General features: G+C 40.7%; 1 pseudogene; it reads left to right on the top strand.

The window, feature by feature from the left end:
• The window catches only part of LOC149224174 (WAT1-related protein At2g39510-like), a 155,502-nt pseudogene that overhangs the window by 47,536 nt on the left and 80,048 nt on the right, over positions 1 to 27,918 (top strand).

The following is a 27,918-nucleotide window of genomic DNA, read 5'->3' as shown; positions in this document are numbered from 1 at the left end:
GCAAGAGCTAGTACTTGTGCATACAGCACCGTCGCTTCCAAGTTTGTTACGAACTACCGGGTTGATAAAATTAAAGAAGGGAGTTCTAGGAGTTGTAGCATTATTGCTACAATACTGGGGCCCACCATCTTTTTGGCGCCGTTGCCGGGGAAGCGTCAGAGTATTGGTGATTGCCGCTTTTCTTCTATTTTCCACTACAACCTTCTGCTGAGTAGTTTATTTCATTTCCATTATGCAATTTCGTTTTTGCAAAAGTAGATTAGAATTTCCCACTTTCATAGATTAGCATTTCAATTCCGCAATTTCATTTCTGCAAGAGTAGATTAGCATTTCAATTCTGCAAGCGTAGACTAGCATTTCATTCTTGCAATTTCATTTGGGCAAAATAGATTAGTCCTTTCCTGCTTTCATTTCAATTTTGCATTTTCATTTTAGAAAGATAGTTAGTTGCAGTTCAATCTATTTCAGTTTTGCAGGTAGAAGTAGAAAAAAGAAAAAATCAACCAAAAAGATTTCATTTCATGCCTTGTAGGAGTAGAGGCAATTTAGAAAAATATTTGCACAACACCCCCCACTACTTACATAGCCAACCTTCTCACTTCTTCGATGGCTGTGATTAAGAAGAAGCCCTAGGTGGACATCAAGGCATCTTTAAAGAACCTCTAGGGGAGAAGAAGAAAAAAAACATTCCTCTGGAGCAAATGGCTACAAGCAGAAATGTTGGGAGCAGTACCTTATCCAAAAATAAATTTGTAAATCAGATCTAAGATTTCAAGAGTGATATGAGGCAGTTTCTTGCCATGCAACTGGATACCTTGCGGGTCCAAAAGAAGCAAGAAGAAGCCAAGAGGGCTTTGGCCATTTTTTGTCCTAGGTGCACTAGAAAGCATCCTATGAACGAATGTCCATTGTACTCCATAGAAGTGTGTTTTGTCTGTGAAGAATACCATCCTACAGATCAGTGCCCTTCCTTACCCAGAATCAAAGCTGCATATCAGAGAGCCAAAGGAGCCACTGAATCACTCTATTATATGAACCAAAGGAGGCCACATGGACCTAGATCTTACTAGCAGGAGCTGCAAGGGACACCCGAGACCTATTATGACCCCTATCAAGCCACTTTCATGCCTTCTTGGGGTCCCCCTGCTCATCCTTCCTGGTTCACACCTCCTCCGTGTTCCTTCATAGATCCATATTATGCCCAACCAGCTGCTCATTCGTTTCACTCTTATGCTCAGCCACAGCCTCAGTGGAATGCACCTCATCAGGGGTGGAGGCCCCAGTACAACACTCCTCCCACTTCTTTTCCTCCACCACCTGCTCATCCACAACCATCACCTCCTCCTCCACCAAGGCAACCCCAAATGCCTACCCAGCCACAACCCCATCCGCATCCATCTCGAATATACACCCCCACTGATCTACCCATACCACCATTTCCAAACTTCTCCATTGGAGTAGCTCAACAAAATTGCAATGCTGAGACACAACATGTCCAAATGACTCCTCTTGAGCTCGATGATCTTCACCATAGCTCAGGAAGAGTGTTGCAAAGCAGAGATTATCTTGAAAGCATTGAAGGACCACATCCGGCAAAAGAAGATTCAAAAGAGGAGATCAAAGAACCATGGGCTGCACTTGATGAAGAGAAGAGATCAAAATCAGAGATCGAGAGAGCTCCCTCATGGTTACCATCAAATCTTCCATGTATTCAAGAGAAAGATCAACAAAAAGAGGAAGATGAGGAAGTCATGTTAGAAGGTGACATGAAACATGATCCAGATCAACAAAAGAACCAAGGATATCAGAGCTATATTGAGATATGGTTTCAGATCGTCACTAAGTTGCAGCGGTACTCTCTTCCTCAGCTATGTTTGATCCCTTCAAAGTCAGATCGTTTTGTCTCTGAAATATGGATACCTGTCAAAGCATGCATTTCGAGCCTTCACATCATCTTGTCTCTAATCTCGATGTGCACATGGCTCCATTGGAAGTATTCTTATACTTGAGAACTATTTTGTTTTTCAAGTAGGGTAGGGTAGAAAAAAAAAAGAAAAAAGAAAAAAGAGAAAAAAAATGAAAATAAGAAGAGAATAAAAATCTAAGGTGAAAACCTCCTCGGAGGCGCCTTAGATTGGCTCATTGATTGAAAAAATCCATGAGGCGGTCAATAGGTTGGAAAAAAGAGAAAAGAGAATAAGATCTCTGGGTGAAAACCTCCCTTGGAGGTGCCCAGGGCAGGCAATTAGGGTGAAAACCTCCATGAGGCGCCCTAGTTGTTTTTCAAAAAAAAAGAGAAAAAGAAAAAGAAAAATAAATCTAATTTCCATTGAATAATTTCAGGTTGCAGCAATGACATTGCAGGTCAGGAGGATCACTCAAAACAAAGACAAAGGAGTTTTTGTGCCTTCTAGAGGAAGTTCTATATTTCTACATGAAACATCCTATAGAACCTTCAAGCGAGCCAGATTCGATTTTCGAAGGGGATCTAAAGCTTGGAATCCATTGGTTATGCCTGTAAGCATCCATGTTCCCATTCCCCACCCTTTTCCATCATCTTTTCCACCTCATTGTGCTTCTTCATTGTGCTTCTACAGGAAGTTCCTGTAGAAATTGTAGGAAGCTAGAAAGGGATTTCAAAAAGGTGGTTTGGCGAACATGGTAGCTTCCCCAAGGGTTTAGAAGTCCTCCTGCAATCTTCAAACTCCTCCTCCATCATCTCCATACCTGCATCACAGCCCAAGTTCATTTTTCATACCATACAACAAAATTGCAAAATGCCTTGAAGCAAAAATACCTAGAACAAAATTTGCTTTTGCCATAACTTGAAAACCATGTATCCATTTGAAAAACTGTTTTATGGGGAAATGTACAAGGGTGATGGAAACATGCTTGAGCAGTTTCAGCCAATTCCGGTGCACGGTTTCCGAGAAATCAGCCTCCATCTCCTTCAGCCATTTTTGCATTTTCTCCATATCCGTGCATCCGTTTTAAAACCTGTTTCATGGGGAGATGCATATGGGTGATAATAACCTACCCAAGTAGTTTCAGCCGATTCCGATGCACGGTTTCTGAGAAATTGATCTCTGAAATCTTCAGCCATTTTCCATTTTTCTCGAAATCTGTGCATCCATTGATCACGATTTTGCTATGGGAGGTGCATCATGATGATAGGAACATGCTCAGCAATTTTCAGATCGATCTGGTTTACCGTTTGGGAGCAATGGCGAAAATAAGTTCTGGCCCGGTGAAAATTCAGCAGCAGCAGCTTGAACGTGCAGATTTGAACGTGGAAACAAATGCCTTGAGCTTAGATCTGGCCAGAGGACACCTGCACAAGAAAAAACAACCAAAAAATCAGCAGCCAAGCCACATGAAATCACAAAAACAATGCATGTAGCAAATGAAAGATCCCAGCACTTCACAGCAACCACACACGACTTGCAGGTACGTGACTAAACTCGTTCCTCTATTTGCATGAATGTAATTCGTAAACAGCATGAGCAATGAGATGGTTGGGATTAAAAAATCGGTGGCCAGCTAACTGGCCACCCTCGTCCAGTTCGAACAACGCTCGGTGGGTGAAATCAACACGTGTGCTCAGCCATCTCAAGAAGAAAATTGAAAACAGGTAGTGGTGGTTGTTTAAAATCCAATGTAATTGATGGAAGTGAATACAGGCAGAGAACTACAGTTCATAATTACACTACAGTGGGGACCAATGGTTTGCATGGGGCCAACGTGCACTTAGCCAGCTCACCCTCCATCAGTGGAAGCCTCCATAAACAGCCAATCGAACTCATCCTTGAAATGCTCTCACCATTCGCTGATTAATTTACATTTGCAACATTCTTAGCTGAGATTGCAGTTCAAGTCTGCCTGGCCGGCATGAATATCATTACCAGAGTTGCTCTAGACGAAGGAATGAGTCATTTTGTTTTCGTAGCTTACACCCTGGTTGTTGCTACAATAGTTATTTCTCCTTTTGTTTTTTTTCTTGAAAGGAACCAACGCCCTGCAAAGACCCGTGCCATCTTCTGGCAGATCTTTGTGCTTGCACTGGCTGGGTAAGACCACTCTATTTCAGAATTTCTACTTTGCTGGCCTAGATTACACCTCCGCTACATTTGCTTCTGCAACGTCAAACCTGGTTCCTGTTGTCACATTTGGGATGGCCACAGCTTTTAGACTGGAGAAAGTTGATATCAGGAGTAAATATGGCCAAGCCAAAGTTGTAGGAACCATTATATGTGTGGGTGGTGCAATGATTATGACCTTCTACAAGGGCCCTGTTCTCATTAGGCTCAATAGGGTTCTTCATAACACATGGCTGCTTGGAGCACTGATGCTGTTTGCCGGCTGTTTATTTTGGTCTGGATGGCTTACCTTTCAGGCTCCAGTTGTTAAGAAATATCCAGCAGAAATTTCATTAACAGCTCTCACGATGCTGCAAGGAACTCTACAGTGCACTGTGGTGGCTTTAATTTTTGAGCCAAAGGCCTCTGCTTGGAGGCTAAAGTGGGACATTCAGCTTCTCAGCATCATATACTCTGTGAGCACCGCATCTTCGTTTTAATAATGTGCAGAAATTCTTAACATCGTCATTGATCATATTGGCCCATAATATGCAGGGAGTATTATGCTTTGCATTTGCCTTCTTTGTATAGACTTACTGTATCCGTCTGAAGGGACCTGTCTTTGCTGCAATGTTCAATCCAACTTCAACCATAATTGTTGCAGTGTTGGAACAGCTAATCCTTCATGTGAAATATTATCTGGGAAGTCTGCTGGGAGCAATTCTAGTAATAGCAGGACTGTATATTGTACTATGGGGCAAGGCAAATGATGACAAGTTGGTGACAAGCCCAGAAAAGCACAACCCTGCAGATGTATCCAACAACATCAGTGATTGGAACATTGGCATTAAACCAAGCTGCCAAAACAGAGGGGGACAAAACCACACTAACACCCAGGGAGAAAAGACTACAGAGTAGAATGGAAAGGACTGAAAAAGTCCACGTCAGTGAGGGCACCTCTAAGGTAGCCACAGCCAAGCTGAAAGGAAAATCACCCACAGCCAAGCAGGATACAGTGGTGCTGTCTGTTTCTACAGGAAGCCAGAACTCAGCTACAGGACTTTCTACAGGAAGTTCTGTATTTTTACCAGAAACATCCTGTAGAAGCCTTTGGGTAGGCTAGAATCAATTATGGAGAGGGATTTGAAGCTTGAAGACTGTTGAGGAGACATGCAACCACTCTTTTCTTCCATCCTCCACTGGTTTCATCTCCTTTCGCCACCATTGCTGCCATCAGATTGAATATACTTGCACAATCATACCAAAGCTGAGAATTCTTTAGGAAAAGGAGCAAGTAGTGGGAAGAAGCAAAGAAGCATGGTTTCATGACAGAGAAGAGGACATCACTTCAGAAGCTTGGCATGACAAGGAGGCCACCAGGGCCATCAAAGATGAGGAGAGAGATTGGTTGCTCAGAGGATGAGCAACACTTTCAGTAGGGGGGTGATGATGAGCCCCAAAAATGGATAATTATTTGGGCTCATTCAACCTCCTAATTTGACTTAATCCACCATTCTCATTAGTTTATTGCATGTTTTTTATTATATTTATGCTAATAGAGTGAATTTGGTTAGTCATTATGCCAACAAGTCTAATGGGTGCTTTGTGTAGCCTTTTTGGTCAACTTGGAGACAAAATTGAAGGTCTTAATGAGCACTTGGCAACCAAATTCGTGGGAGAACAAGGGAGAGGATTTGTAGGAAGGTGTCCCCTTCATTTATGGGCCCTTACCTCGAATTCTCCACCATCAGCTTGGAGTTCAAAGGCCACCAAATCAATTAGCACAAGGGCAGCCAAGCAAGTCAAGTAGGACTGCTGTTGACTACAAGTTTTGGGCAGCCGAGTCCCTAAATTTTAGGAGGACTGTTGGGGTCCTCAATTTTTATAAATAAGAAGGCTTAGGGCCTCATTTGGGTTAGCTGGTAGTTAGTCATTTCATAGTCTTGTTGTAGTCATTTTGTAGTTCGATTTTTAGGCAATAGGATAGCTTTGCTTTCAGCTCATGTTCAAGTTCTTCTTGTGGACAGTTTTGATGTAACTCTTCATTTCTTGATCAGTAAAGATGAATCCAGCTTTGCACCAGCTCTAAATCTCTCTTGGGAGGCTGTAGCTCTTGGGGTTGGGCCCATCTCAAGCGCCCAGTACCTCCTTTGTTTACTATCATGTGTCTTTGCTGCGTTCTTAAAATAAAATCTGCTCTTTAAATTTAAATCTTGCTTTGTTATTTAGGTTGCTTTTGATGGTTAAAGTAGCTTTTTATGTTTAGAATAGATTGGTAGGAGTTAGTCATGCATTCAGATCTTTTGGAATGTTCTTGCTCACGTGTTGTACGTGGTTCTTGTTATAAATAAAGTTGTTGTCCATTCTTGTTACTGTTAGCTAGATCATATTAGGGTAGCATAACTAGATCTTTGTTTTCTTGCATGTCTTTGTTTGTTCAGTTTGAAAAACCACTTGTAGAGTACCTGTTATCCTTCTCTATCTACCCATAATCCATCAGATAATCTGCTCCAAACCTTAGTCCATGATTCGTACCCTTCATTTGCCATACTTTCCCCACCTTGCCCTAATTCCTACATTCTTGTGCATCATCACTTCCTCCATCTTTGAACAAATCCAATCGCTCCTTAGCCTCATCCACCAAGTCCTAGACCTCTTCACACCCCTATTTCACCTCCATACTCATTCCTCCATCTTTTTCCCTCCATCCATGCTCCAAAATCCCATTTCGAAACATCCTGTAGAAGAATTACAGAACATCCTGTAGAAATCCTGAACATCCTGTAGAACCCCTGCAGACTTCCTGTAGAAGCTCATAAACGCGGTTTCTTGGTAGCCAAACTTTGTGAGACTCTTTGGAAGGGTGTTAGGGACCCCTTAGACCCTCTCTGAACCTTCCCAACCTTTCCCAAGCATTTCTCCTCCTTGATCCACCTCTGCACAGTGAAAAGCTAGTTAAAAGCACATGCATGATAATTCTCATAACTTAGTCAAAAATACAAAAAGATGTTTTCTTCAGCTAGAGGCAGTGTAGACACATGTATTTGACCTTCATAGAAGTAATGGCATCTCTTCTCGTAGTTTGTATTCTCATTTTTGCATCAGTAGGACTAGTTGGTAGAATTAGGGTTTGCGTTCCTTTTTGGCTTTCATTTTCTTTTCGCAATTAGATTAGCTTCCTTCGAGTTAGCTTTCATCCATCAATTAAAAATCTTCTTCTAAGAGCTCATAGAAGTTGGCTTAAGCTCCTAGCGGACTTGTGCCAGCTGACCAAGTGACAGCTGCGGCAAGAGCTAGTACTTGTGCATATAGCACCGTCGCTTCCAAGTTTGTTACGAACTACCGGGTTGATAAAATTAAAGAAGGGAGTTCTAGGAGTTGTAGCATTATTGCTACAATACTGGGGCCCACCAGTTGCCTCTTTTCCTCCACTTCCAAAGCTACTCTCTCAAAAAGACGATATTATATGAAGCTACAACTTTGCTTAGCATCTGGGTTCTCGGTAATCTTCCTCTTACATTTTTCCTGAGATGGTTTGTTGCTCACTACTATTGTTGTTGTTGCTTCCTATGGTGTTGCTACCTACAGAGTAACTTTCCATTATATAGCCGTGCTTACTCATTCATTGAGCCTAGAGGATTTGTAACAATACCTCCAAGGATCTTCCTCTTCCCAATGAAATGTCCCATGGATCCATAGATAATACACCTTCATATAGTGGTTCTTGCATATGTAGTGGGGATCATATGGATGGTATTCCTTGGTGCCGAACTCAAACGTTGCTAAGTACTTGGCCTCATCATATGTATCCTTCAAGCTTTAGATCTTGTACACTCCAATTCAAAAAGGAAGAGAAGGCCATGGTTCCTTCGTCCTCCTATGCAGTCCTGGTGATAACACTGTGGAGATGTGATATGAAACCTCTTGCATGGCCAACTTGTCTATGGCAAACCTTGGTAGCACATGCGGAGGCTTCTCTCCACCAAACATCCTAATGAAGGTGCCACTGGGTGAGGCATATCAATTTTCAATATTTAGATGTTTGCATCACTTTTTTGGACATGAAAGGTGAGTCCTTCTCAAAGATCATCTTGTAACCGGGATGATGAAATGGTCAGATAGCCTCGCCATGACTCCTCGGTAGCAGCACTTAGAAATAAACTTGCAATAAATGTTCACAACATTCTTTGATGGTGTCCATGTCCAACCCATGCCAGGAAATTGATGTTGGGCATAGATTGCATCAAGTAGGTATGCAAACATATATAATCTCACTTGATCATCCTTATACAGATTTTTGGCATTAGCCATGTTGGGATGGGATCCCCAGGGGCAGAAAGGAATTAATTAGTTTTTTTCGTAAATAAATTTTGTAAAGATGTAAAGTCTCTGCGATTTGTGGATGCAAAGAACGTAGTTGAATAAAAGTCAAAGGGGCTTAGCCCCTTTTATTAAGTAAAGTTTTGAGTCAGTTTTGAGATTCACCCATGGTCCGTAGACCATGGCATTGTATGAAAATGTCTATAAATAGTTGAGTCTTAGAGAAAGGAAGAGGTAACTAGATGGAAGTAAGATAGAGAATTGGGTTGATTGAAGAGTCTTCGACAGAAGCTAAGGCAGGAAGTCTTTGCTTCCTGTGCTTAGGTAGAGAAATGGAGGCTTCGTAGCTGAGTGCACAAAGGCCTAGGTAGAGTCCACAGCTAAGTGCGCAAACCCGTACAGCTGTGTGCACAGGAAAGTTTGAGTTTGTAATCTATGAATTGAGATCAATAAAGACAAGTTCCTGAAGAATTATTAAGTATTTTTGTTCATGTCTATTTATGTTATATGTCATTAATGAATGACTTGTTATATGAAATATTGATTGAATGCTACGCGATTCTCTTGAATCTTAATAATGTATACAATGCATGTTTAAACACTTCCACAGAGACTCTGGTTATTTCTCTTATGTTTACTGATGACTTAAGTAGATTTTCATGAACACTAGTTTAGGATCACTTTCTGATGCTCGTAGGTAGGTAGATCGACTGTTAGAAGTCCGTAAGGACTGATCGTGGACCTTTGCGAAGGTTTGAAGGCCATTTTAACAGAGTCATAGTCACGAGCCCTAAAGGTATGTCAACTTACACGGAGACATATCTAAGGTATTGGAAGACATCACACTAGTCTCTAGATACAGAAACTTGGTTCTTGCATCCCCCAATACTGCTTCGGGTGAAACTGCAACCTACACTATGTGGGCTGTTTTCGAAAGGGCCAGTAGTGTAGGGTTTATTGGTCATCATAGCTAACTTCGAACGTAGGTCAAGACCCCCTAAGCCAACAAATGGTTATGTTGTCAGGACTCGGATCAATTTATAGAGATGTGTGAAGTTGCATCATTGGAATTTGACCAAGAAATAAATTGAAAAGTGGTTGGAACACAATATTCACGAGTTCATGGTGCAAGCAAATAGGAATTCATGCCTGAAAAAGGAAGAGTGGTTGAATAGGTACCTATATACAGAGATACACAAGATCTTCTTCTGTACCTTCCCCATTGAACTGTATGAGTTGTTAGCCAAATTAATAGAGATTCAAGGAAGGTGGAAGCTTGATAGTCCTATAGTGTGGACCGCACAATTAGTGTGACGACTAGAAGCCTTTGAAAACAATATCACATGGGCTATTGATCATTTGCTTGATTGAATTCTCAGAGGACTTGTTACAAAAATTGCAATTGATACCTTAGTCAGCTACAGCAAAGCGAAGTGAAGATTCTTCAAAGGACCATGAGGTAAGTATTTAAGATCATTGAATACTTCGATTAAGATTTTGTTAAGTGAAAAATGGGTGATGCCATTATCTTGATGTTTAGAGCTACGCAAAGTGGATAATTCTTCAGAAATCATGAAGAATCAGGACAAAGTATATTCCATTGATTGGACCCCCTTCAAGTGACGACGAAGGGTCGAGGAAGACTACGTTGTGAACTGCTGTTCAATTAATCAGTCAAGGGATTCCTATAACAAATTATCCTTCCACTCCACCTCCACCTCCACCTCCACCGCATACACCTTCACCCACACTTCCACCTTCGCCACCACCATTCAACATGGCGAATGTAATGAAGATGTTGATCTTCAAGGGCATAGGAAGTGAAGATCTAGAGTAGTTCCAGTTTGTCGCGAATGCCGTATGGACAACACAACAGATTACTGATGACAATATAAATAATGTATACTTGGTTACCACTTTGTAGGATCATGTGCTAACTTGGTACAATAAGTATTGTTTTTATAATCCTCTTGCAATGCTAGCAGAGACTAAGACGACTTTCAACAAAGAGTTTAGTTAACCTAAATATGACACACAATTAGTAATTGGATTTAAAGAGATCATGATGAGGGTCGAGGAGACACCTTGGGAATTTAATCAGAGGTTGAAATTTCATATCATAGAAGCTAACATGCAGATCATAGATAGACAACATCACAAATGGTTTATAGCATCACTTTCTCCCCACTTGTGAAGTGCTTTGTCGCAACAGAAGATAGAAACACAGGCAAAAACATTGGAAATCGAAATAAGGTTGCATGCATAACCTTTTCAGAATATGAACCAGGGAGTACAACAGATCCATTCGCAGTTAGAAAGCTTACACTTAGAAATACAGAGTTTGAAGAAATACAAGGAGATTAAACTAGAAGCACGCGTAGAAGTTTGGTGTTTGAAGTGCAAGGGCCATGGTCATGATAAAGATCACTTTCCCGTGTATGTGAATTATATTACAAGGGGGGGGGGGGGTGATTCCCCTAAAACCAAGAGACATTTATCAAGTCACTCGACAACATGCGATGGATAATTGCCATTTACTTTCGAAGTTCATTCAGGCACCCCAGCAATTGTTCTGTAATTTCTGCAAATCTGTGGGCCACGATGAGCGCCATTGTCGAAGTTATGAGCTGATAATGGAAAGAACCCCTACGTACTGTATACAATCAGAAACTTGACCTTCAGATCAAGGCACCAAAGGAGCGCACAGAGGTTATCAGGGTTGAGGATGGGGTCAAGGAGGAGGACCTAGTAGAGGTCGCAGTCAAATTATCTACTACAACTGCGGACAGTCGGGGCACTATGCGCGAGAGTTCCAAAAACCTACACATCCATCATGTCAATATTGTAGATAGTTTGACCATACTATAGAAGATTTCTCAGTGTTAATCACTAAGATGAAAGAGAATAAAATGCAGCCTCAGGAGCTAACACAAAATTTACAAATGATGAGGGTTGAGCCCCGTGAAGAAGATTAAAGCATTAATATTGTGTTGAGGAGTGGAATGATGACTGGAACTGATAAAGGTAAATAGCTTGAAGAAAAGGGTTGGGTCCGTAAATTGCTAGAAAAATAAACCAGCTTTGATTTGGATCATGTGAAGGAAACATTTATGGAAGCCAAGAAGAGCTTCACTGAGGCCTCCACCATAGGAAACCAGGATAAGAAGCAAGAAATCAGTGCATCTGTAGATGTTGATCCCTCTGTACTCACTAAGTTTTTAGAGACATGCATGAGGATGTTGCATGATAGCAAGGCTATGGAGGGTTTGCAGGAACTAATAAATAAATGCACCAGTAAAGAAAAGGCCCCTGATGGACATCGCGTAGTTAGAAAGATTGGTAAGAATAAGGCACGAAGAGGGCAAGGGATGAGGCTAACCACGCAGATAGGTGATTATGAAATGGATCAGGTCATCTTGGATCTGGGGTTCGATGCACATGTTTTACCGAAATAGACATGGGAAAGGATGGGGATACCTACACTACAGTGGTCTCCAATTCAACTCAGAATGGTGAACCAACATAAAATCATCCCCATGGGACGATTATATGGAGTAACAGTTGACATTGAAGGTGTGAGTGCGATGGAAGAATTTGAAGTTATATAAATTGTTGATGATAGTATTCCCTACCCTGCACTCCTAGGAATTTATTAGGCTATTGATATGATTGGGGTCATTAATTTGAAGAAGAGGACAATGTCATTTGAAAGAAGGTAGCTTTGAGTTATTGTGCCACTGGATCTAGCAGAGGGGGCGCACTATACTGAACTAGTTATTGATTATGAGGAAATTCACAATGAACTAGATCAAATTTACAAGATAACTACTCGAGACCAACACTGGATCAATCTGACAGCTGAGCGGTGAATTGCATGGGACCATGAGAGTTCCCACACCTCTAATTCAGATGAGGAATTAGAGCATTGACAAAATGTCTTACATGAAGTGTCCACATTGCGATGCAATATGATGACGAATGTGTTGCGTTGTGTTTCGTCGAAGGTAAGAAAATTACCTTATTATGATGGTTTAATTGACGTAGATTTATTTTTGGATGACTTTGAGCATGAATCCCCTAAGGACCAATGCTTTCAAGCACTTGAGTTGATGTTGCGTGCTACACCTACATGATGGTGGGGTACGCACAAGGATATTTTTGTTGGCTGGCGAGACTACAGGAGAATGATGAAGCTATAGTTTGGGCATGTTAATACCAGAATTACTGAGAAGTATAATGAGAAGGATGATTCACGCAACCACCTAGCAAAGTGGACTAAAACATGGGGAACATAACCGTAGCCAGAATGGGTACACATATTTTGTCATACTTTGGATATAATTCCCATGAACTAGTATCTGGAGACAAAGCTCTAACATGGCACTATGGAATGGGATGTATTAAAGGAAGGGTTCTTACTGACTTTCAGTTTTGAGGACGGGTTTGCAAGCATCGATGAGGCACTGCAGGAAATTAAAGCGGTTATCTTTAGAACATTGACAGAACCTATGAAATGAACCCAACCAAACTGGAGCATCCAGTTGCGCCACACATTGGAATGCTATAATGTGACTGCTAAGGAGGAAGAAAAGGACCCAAGGAACATCAATATTCTAGAGGTAGAAGGGCATCGCAAAGTCAAAGGCCTACAAATAGAAAACACAGACATATCCACACCTTTGAAGATGAAGCAAGTAAACATTGGCACTAAATAAGAATCAAAGTTCATGAAAATTTGAGATTATTGGGATGATGCTATAGTAGATATGATTACTAAATTACTTCGTGAATATGAAGATCTTTTCCCCACTAAGTTTTCGGATTTAAAGGGCATAGATGGTGATTTGGGCGTTATGAAGATCACATTGAAGCCAGATGTGAAGCATGTTAAACAGAGGCCTTATCATCTTAATCCCAGGTATAAAGAAATGGTGTGCCAAGAGCTGGATAAGATGTTGGAAGCAGGTATCACAAAACTTGTTGAAGAATCCAATTGGGTAAGCCCAATGGTGGTCCAAGAAAAATGGTGAAATAAGAATATGCATGGATCTACGAAAGCTTAATGATGCATGTGTTCACGATCCATTCCCAACACCATTCACAGACAAAGTGTTAGAAAATGTTGGAGGGCAGGGGACATACTCCTTTACAAATGGGTTTTTGGGGCATCATCAAATCAAGATTGCGCCAGAGGATAGGAGAAAAACGACCTTCGTAATGGAGTGGGCTTGTTTTCAGTACATTGTGATGCCATTTGGACTCAAGAATGCACCTACAGTATTTTCCCTCGTGGTCATAGAAGCATTCAAGGAGTTCATTCATAATTTTTTGAATGTGTATTTTGATGATGACGGTTTTTGGATTAGTGAAGCACCATGTAGCATGTTTTCACTTGATGTTGGATACATGTCGCAAATAACAAATTGCGTTGAATTTGAAAAATTCATATTTTGTGTTCTCTTCAGGATCTTGTTGGGCCATGTTGTGTGTAAGAAAGGATTGATGGTGGACCCTGCAAAGATTGCGGTAATTGTAAATTTGGAGGCCCCTAGGAATGTCAAGTAGCTGCGTGCAATGCTGGGACATATGAGATACTATAGAAAATTTATCAAAGCTTATGCTCAAATTACTGTGCCCATGGAGAAACTGTTAAAGAAGGACGTGACATTCTATTGGGATGAAGAATGTCAATGTAGCTTAGATGTGTTGAAAGAAAATATGGTCACTACATCGATATTGGTATTGCTTGATTGGAAAAAGGAGTTTCATGTTCATGTGTATTCCTATTGCATTGAGTGGGGTGCAGTACTAACACGGGCCATTGAAGGAGAAATGGACCATCCTATAGCCTTCGCAAGTAGGAAGTTATTAAAGGCCAAGAAAAATTATTCAAAGACTAAGCGTGAAGGGTTGGACATGATGTACACACTGTATAAATTTAGGCATTATCTGTTAGGAGGGAATTTCAAGATGTACACAGATCATTCTGCCTTGAAATACTAGGTAAACAAGCTTGTGTTGGGGGGGAATATTTGTAGATGGTTGCTATTATTTCAGGAGTATGACTTTGAAGTCATTGTGATGTGGGGGAGGTTAAGTTTTGGACTTGACCATCTTCATGAATCGAAACAGGAGAAGAACCTAGTAATTTGGAGGAAGGGTTCCCAAATGCACAACCCTTTGTGATGCATGTAGCAGATGACCTTTTTGTAGACATTATTCACTTCTTAACTACGGGGATGGAACCAGAAGGATATACAAGTCACACAAGAAGGAATTAATAGTGCGCGCGACCGATTTTCCAGTTATTGTGGGACATTTGTATAAAATAAGTGCAGATGAAATATTGTGAAGATATATGCTGGACTTTGAGTGGGACAACATTCTCACTAAAGCTCATGGGGGAGCTGTAGGAGGCCATTATGCAGGCAAAGCAATTGCGCAGAAGATTTTGTGCATAGGTCTATCATGGCCAACATTGCATAAGGATTTCAAGGCATACTATAAGGCATGTGATGCATGTCAAAGAACTGGTAGACCATCGTGAAGGGATGAGTTACCACTACATCCTCAGGTGTCCTTGTAGGCATTTGAGAAGTGGCCGATTGATTTTTTGGGGCCAATTGAACCCCCTGGATAGAAAATAGGTGCACGCTACATTATCACTACGATGGAATATCTAACCAGATGGGCGAAAGCACAACCAGTTAAGGATTGTATAGGGGCTACGACAGCAAAATTATTGTTTGAGTATGTCTTAACCAAATTTGGATGCCCGAAATGGTTGATGAGTGATAGGGTACACACTTTCTTAATGAAACGATCAGCGCATTAATGGAGGATTTCTATGTCTACCATTAGAAGATTACACCATATCGCCCACATGCAAACAAAACTATTGAAGCTTTTATCAAGATTCTAGAGAACTCGCTGACAAAGATCTACAATGCATAGTAGAATGACTAGGATGTATACGTACTTGCAGTGTTATGGGCTTATAGGACTACTTGTAAGAAGATGATAGGATAAACATCATTTAGATTAATTTATGGGGTCAAAGCTATAATTTCGATGGAGTACAATGTGCCTAGTCTACACATAGAAGCTTTGATGGACATGGTGGATCGTGAGGCCTTGGAGGAATGGCTCACAAAGCTGATTGAGCTCGAAGAAGATTGATTTTTGGTAGGATTCCATCAACAAGTGTAGAAGGAACGTGAAAATGCATGGCATGATCACCACATCAAGCTTCGCACGTTCAATGTAAATGATCTTGTCCTGTTATATGATAGTAAATTCACTAAATTTCCAGGTAAATTCTAGATGCATTAGTTAGGGTCATATATTGTCAAAGATGTCTTCCAGGGGAGAATTCATATCTTTGATGTCGATATTTGTGTTGTATATTATCATTTTCTCACATTCCTACTAGATGTTAGTAGAAGATCTTATTTGGATGATGTTGATGGTGCTGGACCCGCCAACATTCATGGGATCTCCCCGGTATGAAGTCCCAACTATACCTCACACCGTTTGGTGTAGAACTCCCATTGGGTACAGTGGCCCGATTGTCATTATATTAAAGATATGCCTTAGCTCTTGTGTGTCATCACATGAGAGTGGTATGCTTTTTCATCGAACAATGAGGTTCACGTGCTTGGTGAGTGCTAGTGTTACTTATGTCTGTTATCACTTAGGTTGTTCCCAAAAGTTGTAAGAAAGGGAATACGACCAAGGTAACCACAGAACAATCTTTTAGATATAGATTCTAGCCAACCTGCATCCAGAGAGGGCTCTATCTTTAAGATTTAGCTTTGTTTTGAAAGGTGTTAGGCTAGTTATGAAGTACAAGGGTTTTGTTTTGTGTTTGGGTGGAGAGATTCAATAGAACAGTGAGGCAAAACATGAAGAGTTCAGTCCATTGGGCATGATGGAGTCAAAGAAGGATAGCTTCTTGGATTCGATTTCTAACTGAGGATGGCATCACAGAGCAAGGTAGTCAAACAGGGAGCAAAGATAGGCTAGAATCAAATGGAATGAACACAAGGGATGAAGGGCAATTAAGAATCCTTCAACATATTAAAAGAGGGAAAATGGATGATTACTGTTAAGGAGTAGTTAAGAATTCCTTAGCAAGTAGTCAAATATGCAAGAATCAGGAAGCAGGAGCAATCAAGAATTCACTGCTTATATTAATTCTAAAGAAAACACAAAGAATAATAAAGATTGAAGATAGAGTGCAATTTAAGCAAATTCTGAATTAATCATTTTCCTTACCATTCAGATTATGAAACACAGATGATATAATAAACAAGAAAACTGTAAAACATGAGATAAAGGGGACTTATTGATCCGAAGTTAGATTCAAGAATTCTGTGACATGCATCCTGCATAAATTCCTCATCTAGTAGGCCAGACAACAAATGGTACCAACAGCCTTTTTTACTCCAAAAAATTTCAGTATTACAGTCAAAACTATGAACACCCACCAACCAACCCCAAATACTTCATTTGGGGGGGTATTTATACAAAATATCAAAAATATCTTTACAAAATATCTAGTAGAGATAATATCTAATGATGACTAATCCCCTCTTTTACAATAGATAGAGACAAACAGTCTCGAAAAGAGGGAAAAGATGAATCGATGCTGTACTGATTGCTCTATCTTCGTCGGATGTGCTGGAGGCAAGCTCTGCGAGTCGGTTTACAGCTATCTTCCACTGATACTCTGTGCTGGCTGCTGCATCTTTGTCTGATATGCTTTAATCCTGTTTCAATACACTTTGATCCATTTGATCCTTGTTCAACTCTGCTTATCTTTATCGCGGAAAAATAGCCCAAAATGCACGTTTTTCCCAAGAGAAGTTTACAAAATCCCTAGCATGTCTTCCCACCATTGTTGCTCTGGCAATTTATGTCTCTGAAGTTTCCTCAGGGTTTCATCGGCTTCTGTATATCTGATAAAATTAGGCTGGAGCTGAAACAAATGTTTTACCTCATGTTTAATATAAAATAAGCTCTCCAAATTATCATAGAGCCTTTGGCCTATGGGGAGTGCTTTTACTCCTGAAGCACTTGTTGATGAATTAACTTGATCAACAGCATATGTGTTTAACTTATGTAAATAATCTGCATGTTTCATGAGCCGGTCATTATTTCCTAAAAGACTTGGTAGCCCTTTATTCTACAAAACTGTAAACCTTTCCATGAAAGAATTGATTTCTACTTGCATATCTTGGCATCTTTTTTCCAAATTCTGCATTAAAGTTCTCTTGGTTAGAACTTTCTTGATTTCCAAAATGGTGCCTATTTTGTCTGGGATGCCAAGCTGTTCTAGTGGTTCTCTATTTCTGTAATTCAAAAAATGTATGAGCCGGTTGGCTTGATCAGGTATTTGTCCTAATAAAGCTCTTGCTTTTTGAATTTCTCCATGTGCTACATTCACTAAGTCAACCTGCTCATAAATAGTTTAGATAGATGGCCAAACATTACTTAGGGATTGATTGATGTTGGCCCAAAGAATTCCTTTGATTTCTGCCAGAGGTTTATCCAAAGTGAGATCCTTCTCTAATGTTCTTATTTTATTTTCTAATGTTTTAACCTCTCTTATTTTCTCTGCCACACTTAATTTGGATTTATCATAACTCTTCTCCACTTTTGCCAATTTTTCCTTTACTTGTTTCAGCTCTGACACTTGAAGTCTCAATTCTTCCATGGCCTTTATCAATTCTTATGTGCTCATATTAGCACTGCTGCCTGGAGCTGCTCCTGCTGATGTTGTACCTGTGATTACCTCTGCTACGACTACTGGGACATTTGGGGCCAATGATGATTCAACTATTGAGGGAATTGCAGTTGTGACTGTAGGGATTACCTCAGGTGGTTGGGAGGTTGTCTCTCACTGCTTCCCTTTTAATGCTTTTTCAAGTGCCTGCTCTGTATAAGTTAATCTTTCATTGAGCTTCATGAGTAGGTCCATCATGTCTTCTTTTGATTTCTGCTCTATAATTTATGTGGTCTGAGGATGTCTTGAAGGAGGTAGCTTCAACTGCTTCCTTAGGGCAGTAATGTCCGCTTCCTTCTTCTTGATTAGTGCCTTTATGCCTTTAGCATCTTTGGGGTCATGCCCCAGTTCCATGATGATCTCTTCTAAAGTTTTTATTCTGTTATCCTTGGCCAGAGAAGAGGCTTTCTCCCAATGCAACTGAGTTGTTGTGTTGTCTAAGGAACTTTGTAACTGGTGGGCCAACATTGCTTTGTCAGCCAGTGTAGAATAAACCATTTCTCTAGTCTGCTTGTGGAGTTCAATCTAGTCCATTGGATGAATGTCATTGGCTAGGACCTCCAAATTTGTTCTAATGAAATCTGCTGCTGACTGGGGTTGCTGCACCTTAGGCTTAAAGTAACTCAGTATCATTTTGCCTTCTTTAATGTCATAGGCAGACATTAACCTTTGCTGGTTTGACGGGGCCATCTTTAAGTATTGATTGTACATTTGAATTCTCACAGGATCATTTTTGGCCTTCATTTCTGTAAAAGTCCAATTGATGTCAAAGGGTTGTTTGCTTTTTGGCCTGGTGGACGATACTTCAGCACTATGCTGCCTTTCTAGCTCCTGCCTATGTGAGCTAGTTGATGTATCTACCACTGGGGAAGTCTGCTAGCTAACTAACCTCTCACCTCTTAGGCTGTCTGTTGTTTCTTCAATGATTTCCTCTTCTAACAGAGGATTCAATCTTTGCCTCTTTTCACCTTGTTGTTCAGCAGGTCCACTAATAGGTGTGGCTTCTTCTCTATCTCTCTTCTTACTTCTTTCCTCATTTAGAGGAGTTTGCAATGCTGGGATTTCTGCTGCTTTAGATTGGGCAGGAGGAATTTGTACTTGTTCCTATTCTCTGGACCCCCTTGGCTGATCAATCATGATTGGCTGTTTTGTTGTTTCCACCTCTTTGCCTTTTGAAGTCCCTGTGACTGATGCGCTGGTTCTCTGTGTAGGCTGCTGAGAAGTTCCAGCAGAGGATGTCCCAACTCCTGATTGCTGAGGCCACTTGAAAGATACCTGTCCAAAAGAGTCTAGGTCAAGGGTTTTTTCAAGATCTTTCATAGCTTTTTCCATCTTTTCTTGTTCACTAATTTCCTCTATTAATTTCCCTTCTACCCATTCTTCTTGATTTGCATATTGTTCAATTTCTGGGATCCTATGATGTACATACACTGATAGCCTGTACCTTACCCTTCTGTCACTTATGAAACTACATGGGTCATATGGCACCCACCCAAAACTCTTCTTCAATTTGAGGTGGTCTTCTAAGATCTGTTCAGCATCTTTCCACACATCCCTATCATGGATAACATAAGGGCCTAACTGGTTTTTGATTCTCAACTGAGCCTTCTTCTTTACATTACAAAAGTGGGTTAAATCTGCATTGATGATCTGCCTAAAATATTCTAATGCAAATAACCTCATGGGCACATATCTAGGCAACTTGAAGGGGCAAAGTTCACATCCATATATTCTGATTTCTGTGTGATTCTGGTAGAGGTACCAGTCACCTATTCTGTAGTTTTTGGAAAGCTGCAAAATCTTCTTCATATCACCAGTAATTCTAGGAGGAGGAGCTCCTATCAACAGAGTGGAGGCTGGGTGTACAAATAAGTCAATGAATTCACTATAGGTATAAGGGGAGTCACAGTCATGGAAGATTGAGCTCCAAAAGATCACAGACCTCCGATTTCCCTTTGAGTCCAATTTCCTGATGGGAAATGGAAAGCTGTCTGGCTGATAATATAACAACAGATGGTATATATAAGAAGTGTATTTGAAAACTCCTTCTCTATCCAAATTTAGGAATTGGTCATGGATTTTGTTGGCTATAAAAGTGGCATAGTCATACTTGACAGCAGGGGGCTGTCCTGGAGTAAAGATAGATAATAGAACCAGGGTGATATCATCCACATATTCACTGGATCTAAATCCCAAGATCAAGGATATCATGTCAAGAATGAGTTTTCCAGTCTCAGTGAAAAAGGCACGCAAATAAGGAGGAGGGCCTTTAGGTTGGTGTGTTGGTATCATGAACATCTGGGCAATGCGAGTTATCTCTGAGTTGGGAAATTGAGAAGCTTTTTCAAGCAAAAATCCCATGGAAAGACGAGCAAGAGGCTCAGTGGAATGGAAATGTATCATCTCATTGATGGATTCAGCAGTTATGGAAAAAAGGACAGTTTGGGAAGGTGACATAACTGCTCTGTGGACAGGGTCATAGCTGGCACAACATTGGTGAATGATATCTGGGAAAACATGGACTGAGGGAAGAAAGTACATGGGAAGGTTTGATTCCCATAGTCCAAAAATGTCAGAGTTGCTTAGATGACTATCTCTGATTTGGCAGAAGGTCTGAAGATGATTCCTGTCACCAGTTAAGTCTTTTATTTGGAAATCTCTGTCGGCCAAGGGTAGATAATTCAAGTCTTTATGAGGTGCATTCAGGGGTGCGACATTGAGGGCTATGGGGGCTTCCATGTTTGGTTCTTGTGTATTCAAATAGGAATTTGGGCTTTCTGTGGAGAATTGGACTAAACAGCAGGTTTCAGGGTCTCTTATGGACTAAACAAACTGATTTCAACTTAAAGTTGGCTTTTTCAGGTAGAATTCTCTGTGGAAAAGTGAATTTGCAGGTTGGCAGGGTAAAAACGGATAAATACCTAGATTGCAGAGGTAAAACTGTGAATTTGCAGGTCGAATGGCAGACTGCTGAGCACGACGCTGGAGTTTCTTGGCTAGGTGACAGGCTAACTGCTCGAACAGTCGACTGGACGTGCTTTGCATGGAGCACAGTTTGCAGAAAATTGGGGAGAAAATGACATTTTATTCTTTATTTAACGAGAATTGACTTGATGGGTATTTTTTTTTGGAATTTATTGAGCAGATGATGTCAGCATGACGGGACATCTTGTCGCGTAGCGGCGGGTACGGGATGGTGACATGGTGGATGGTCAATGGGAAGGCGGTAAGCGGTTTACCCCGGACCACCTATGGGCTAAGGTGGTTTTGGACGAGGGGCTCGCGAGCAGTGCGGGAGTGTGACACACATCTGGGTACATGCGGGGATACCACCAATATCCCGAGCATTAAAGTGCGTCGGCGGAGAGGGTCGTGATACTGATCTCAGCCATTAGATCTGGGGCCGTTGATCTGACTGTTGGCAGTCAATGGAGGTGAAGGGGGTTAATGTGCAGGGCCGATCAAAATTAATGTTAATTAATGATATCAGGCATAGTTTGATTGGTTCGCGGGGTTTTGGGTTAAGTTATTAATCAACAAAATGTTAATTAATCCTTTAATGGCACGGTGGGAAGGGTTATTAAAAGGTTTCAGATAAACCTCTAATTCTCGATTTGTACAGTGCTAAGGTTTATAATAAAACCAGGGTGGGATACTAATATTTGGGGATCGTATTATACATAATACGAGGAAGGCGAATGATTATAAGGGATTTATATAATAATGTTAACAGTCAATATGAATTTATGAAATAAACAGCACTAAGTGTAATGTTGGAAATTTAGCATTTGACACTTAGGCTAAAAGGGGTTTATACAAGAAATGTGGCCACTTTTCTAAGTAAAGTAGGAACTCACTTAGGCTATTTATGAAATGGAATGAGATAAGTGGTTTTAGAGGATATCAAGCAGATCTTAATAGTAAATGAATTGGGGAAAGGATAAGGGAAGTTAGTCATGCATCGCTTGAGTTGCTCCGAAATATAAACTGCCATGGTACTTATGATAACAACAAGATGAACCTTTTGAGAGACAAAATCAATCATAAGTATGCTTCTGCAACACCAAAACTACCTACCCAGCCTACTGTACCTAACATTTTTTCTTTCTTTTTCCTTTGGGTGCACTTGGACTAGCAAACCCTCATAAATCTTCTTTTCTTTTCATGGGAATCCTACCTAAGTCTGCACTTATTTCTTCCAGAGCTCAGATTAAACTGTTGAGCTCCTTGCTTCTCTACCTATCTACTTACCTACCAAGATTAAACAGTTTGGACAGATTTCTGTTCTCTATCTCTAAAACAGGAAATTGAAACATGAGCTAGCCAAGATTAAGCTAATGGGCCATTCACCAATTTTGGTAAAAAACTCAATAAGCTATACATGATGTTTTACTTGCAGAGTATGAAATAGTAGTGGCATTTGGTCTTGCACACTTTCCTGGTCCTTTTTCTTTGGGGTTCATTTTTTTCACTTTTTTGACCATCTTATTCTTTTTACCCTTTGATTTTTTTTTAGGGTATACCCTCTACATTTTTTTAATTTTTTGATCTTTTCAAAATATGGAAAACCTTTGCAACAAGGAAAGGTATGAACATATTGCAGAGCTAAATAAGTCAATCATGAAATATGACACCTATTGGTATAGGAGCATAACAGTGCAAGGTTATTTCACTGCAGAGGGAGAGGGTGGAAGTCAGTCTCTAGTCAAAAGGGAAGAGTCCCAAATCTGTTAGAGACACACAATATAGAAGGACATGTGTAGCTTCCGGCATAGTAGTCAACACAGATGCGGTAGTCACAAACATACAATGAATGGATATCATGTACAACACCTAGTAGAATAGTCCACCCGAGTTTGACGGTCATTATAACAAGTTTATGTGAATGGTTATGTCTAGTGTCTAGCGAGGTAGCCCACAGAGGAAAGACATTGTTAACAACTTTACAACACATTTCATAAGAATATGTATTAGAACAATTGAAATAGTTCAATTATCTTAACACAGGTTAAAGAAACATGCATTAAAAGTGTTCAAAGAATAGTCTTACAAACAATTACAATACATGTGTGAAAATGTGTTGGCATGTTAACAGGCTTTTGAATTAAGTGAAATTTCTAAGACACATCGGTGCACCATATAACACTAACCCCGTAAGTAGGGGATTGGAGCCACAGCTCGCTCTTCAAAGAAAAGAATACAAACTCGCAAGGCTATGTGGGAGGAGCCAAGGTGAAAATTCCTTTGCATCTACAAATGAGGGGTATTTATAGCCAAGGGTAAAACTGGCCCTTGTGACTATTCGACTTCCCTCATGACTATTTGACTTATTTGACTCTTAATCTTTACATGACTCTTCATATTACATGTGGGTCTCTTGGATTTCCATGTTACATTACATTGATTTACAACAATATGGCCCACAGTAGTGATGTGGCCGACATGACTCATGACACGACTTGACACGACAGTGCAGGTATGTTCATGTTGTTGGTGGTGTCCATGTCGAGCTGCAATGTTGCTGAGTGATGGATGTGATCTTAGTGTATCATATCTTCACCTCCACATGGCAAGGTGTGTGTAGTATTTAATAGTATTGGTGTTTGCTTGATGTTTCATGTGCACATCACTCCTTTGCTTGTACTTTGGCATGCTTCATGTGTTCGCTTGTTTACAAAAAATTATCCTAGCATGCATTGTTCATTTGCAAAAAAATATCCTCGCATGTGCTCCCCTCGTTCATCACATCCTTCATCATGCCATGTCTTATCCATGTACCTATATCTACAATCACTCATGATGAGACCACATCAAATCCATAAACCTCCTAGTCTACCATGATGCATTGTCATTCGCTTTCGGATGCAGGTGACTGGGAGAGAGGACAAGGCAATGAAACCATGTAAATGCAGATTTCAAGTTGGGATGCAAGCTCTAGGCACTTCTAGTGAAAGTTGTATAGAATTCACTAGGGGACTGGGATGGAAAATCCATATCAACAGTGACTATCCATGGGATCTAGCTCGACTTAAGGGTAGATCTCCACAATTTTTTAGGGGAAGAAGTGTAGACAGCAGAGGGGCTTGATAGCAAAATTGGGCAATTCCTTTAGGGACCTGGTAGTGGGCTGTAGGAGGCTTGCTGGGAAAAAAATGTGCATTTTTTTTAGGGATCTTGTAGCGAGCTGTAGGAGTGCTAATGGTGAAAACTGCACAATTGATGGGTGGCTAGCCTGCAGGACATCCCATCATAGTTTCTAAGCTGAGTGGGATGCTAGGTAGCTGGGTGACTTCTCATGAAGACTACATAGTTTTCCGGGTGAGCAGCAGGTTGGCTGTCTGGGTGACTAGCTAGAAAAACTGCATAATTTATTGAGGGATACATGAATGAACAAAGGTTGTTTGTCTGGCATGTTAGCACAATTTCTTAGTCAGCGGAGTAGGAAAGGTCTGCAGCTTTTGCACAATTTTTTGAGGGAGTGAGTCCTGGGGTCACTACCTGATCAAACTCTCTAGTTTACCAGCTGGAGGGTTGGTTGCTTTGCTTGCGAGCAACACAGATTGAAATGGTTTGCTGAGGAACTTCTGCAGTGTTTTGGATGACAGTCGGTCTAGTCGATTCTAGGATTGCATAGAGCAGGCTACCTAGGAGACAACCTCAATCTCTACACAATTCTGGGCAATAGTACATGTTCACCAAGGGTTGAAACTGCGCAATGTAGCTCAACGAGGGTCTGGTTGCTAGGGGTGATCTAGTTGTTAGAACTTTAGAAAAATGGCCAAGTGTGTGAGCGAGTGAACTTGTGCATACATGACCTTGCAAACACACACTCAACATGACTCAATGACAAGATGCCTCAAACCATCAAGACAACATATACTCAATGTGACTGACCGACGGTGTGAGTGACAAGCGCGATGCTTGTGATAGACCATTGAACGACTGTAACGATGACAGTGCATACAACTTTGTGTGTGGGTATGATGGATGTTTACATATCAAATAAAACTTGTACACATGAAGCAGGGACCTTGTGCATGACCAGAACATGGTTGCAAGCGAGGCATTGTGACCAACATGCAAAAAGATGTTCGTTGAACAGTCATGCGAGGAGGGTGTAAATACTCAACACAAGCTCATGGGGTGAGCCTGAGTGCTTGCAAAAATCAAGGAAAAACCCAAAGGAGGCTCTAAAATTGGATGCAAGCCAAAATTTTGGAGCGTGTTGCAGTCACTACAACACTTGGTGACACACTGGTTGAATTCCAGCTACTCTATTTTGGCTCATTGACAGCACAGGGCCTTGGTCTTTTAGGGAGTATTGAATCACTGTGTGGGTTAATTCAGCTTCCCCACTTACCCCATGGATAGACATGGTTCACCTTTCGCCAACTCAGTCAAACACAACAACAAGTTTCAGCTTGATCACAGTGTTTTGAAATCGGGAAAGGTAGTTTGGCTCGCAAGTTGAAAAAGTTCAGAGTATAAGTTTTCATCTCTGGTGTTTCTCTGTTACCAGTAGGCCTAGATAGTACCCTAGAGGAGTCACGTAGGAGCACATGCATTGCTCCACTTCCAGTGAGCCTGGTCAGTACCCCAGTGGAGTTGCGTGCTTCACCTCTCTGTGTAGGAAGCCTTTCTCCTCTTTCGCCTTTTTTTTTTTAAGAGAACTATGCATAGGAACTTATTTAATTTTGGGGCAGAAGAGGGATCTCGACTTATTGAGAGAAAAATAGGTTGTTCCTTCATAGAAGCATGTAATACCTCTGACAAAGGTTTGCTTGTTTAGATTTCCCCTTCTCCATTTCTACTGGTTAGATGAGCTTGAACACAGAGAAAAAGGCTAAGTATAGGCATGGGGTTTCCCAGTGTGGACACAGGTTCATGGTTAGACCCAAGCTTCCCTTGCAGATGCCTCATATTTTCGATCGAGACTTCATTGGCCTAAGGTTACAAACAAGTACAGAGAAGACAAACGCAGGATAGGCCAAGTCCTACAGTGTCACAAAACTATTTAGATCTCAGCCACATACTCATTCAAAATCCAAAGCTCAGTAGAGGGCAACAATTATTTACGAAACCAAAATAGAATGGTACTAAACAAACAAAGAAAAAATGAAACAAAAATAGTAAACCAAGTGAATAATAAAAACAACAAGAAGTAAATAGACTATGTACATGGTGAGGGGCATGCCTTAGCCTACTGAAAACAGAGTTTCAGATCTTGGCCGTTGGAAGGAAGGTTGTGAACCCTGTTGTCAAGTGATTGTAGATAGTACATGTGTGGGCCAAGCTTCTCTTGAACCAATATTATACTATCAGGTTCCACTACCTGAACCTGGTGGTATCCTAAAAGACCATTAAGAAAATACAAGATTCCTACTCCAGATACTGTGTGTGACATAGGTTTCAATGATGGCATGGGGTAGTTGTTTTTGTTCTGGGAATGGTTCAAGTTTTTGAAATCAATGCATAAATGGATTTACCTAGAATTTTTACGTACATAACTTAAATTAGAAACCCATGTCAAATAACAAACTTTGTAAGTGATTTGAGCATCCAACAACTTAGTTAGTTCTTTCTGTATAAGGGGTTCAAGCGACATATGTGTTTTACCAAGTTTTTGCTACAATGGCTTGACTCCTTCTTTGATTGGGATCCTGTGTTGGATTATTTGCATTTCATATGTACTCAAGTCATCATATGCCCACTCAGACACATCCCAGTATTGTTTGAACAAGTAGACACAAACTTTTTGCTCATGTGGTGTGCAACACATACCGAGACTGATGAACTTCAGATCGTGGTTTGTTCCCAGGTTGATATGTTCATTCATCATTGTGGAACTATATGTTTTTATGTTTCTTGACCCTTGATAATGGTTTTGCAATTCATAGATATTGTTGAGAGAAACAACATCCTTTGGGATGAGGTTGCCTTTCTTCCCATCAGTTGCATCGTGTCGGGTCTTCTCATGCTCATTTTCATCAGCTGTTGCATCCTTGAAGGCATCAGTGTTGTCCATGAAGTGTAGTATCTTTTGGTCATTATCAAAAACGTGTAATTTAGCCATGTTATTAGGGATAGAAGGCTTGTACAAAATTTCAATAGTAAATCTATCCCTAAGCGGTGAGATGCTAGCAGCTACATTTGCTAAGGTATCAGTAGCTGCATTACATGCTCTTGGCACAACATTGATATTGAATGCTTGGAACTTAGAGATTAGTTGACATACCTCTTTCTAGTAACTTTTGAGATGAAGTGATAAATATTAAATGGTGTTATGTATCTTTTGTACCATGATTTCTACATCACCTACCATTTTGAGCGCAACCACATTGAGACTAATGGCCTTTTGCAAAACCAACATAAGTGATTCATATTTAGCAATGTTGTTCATGCACTCGAACTCCAAGCAACTCGAGATCAAGTGTTTCCTATGTTTTGGGTCAATCAAGACACACCCTGCTCCAGAGCCATCCTATGTCTTTGATCCATCAAAATACATGGTCCATAGCTCATCTGTACATGAACCGTTCGATGTGATTGTACTATTACTACTAATGTTACAATGTTTTGTATAGGTTTCATTTCCATTAGTTGGTTAAGGAAGGAAACCCAATTGCGTGTCTGGTGGGGTTGAAGCTGGCTGTGTGAGATAACACCCCAATGTGGTTTCCAAGAGGCAGTTGTCGAACATGAGCTCTGCGAAGGCCAACAGTTCATTCTCTCCAT

The sequence above is a fragment of the Pinus tabuliformis genome, chromosome Q (assembly GCF_031772625.1).
Source record: "Pinus tabuliformis cultivar Carrire ecotype Pingquan chromosome Q, CPIR1, whole genome shotgun sequence".
In the NCBI taxonomy this organism is placed as follows: Eukaryota; Viridiplantae; Streptophyta; class Pinopsida; order Pinales; family Pinaceae; genus Pinus; species Pinus tabuliformis.
The sequence above is the reverse complement of the archived record's forward strand: the minus strand, read 5'-3'. Positions and strand labels throughout refer to the sequence as shown.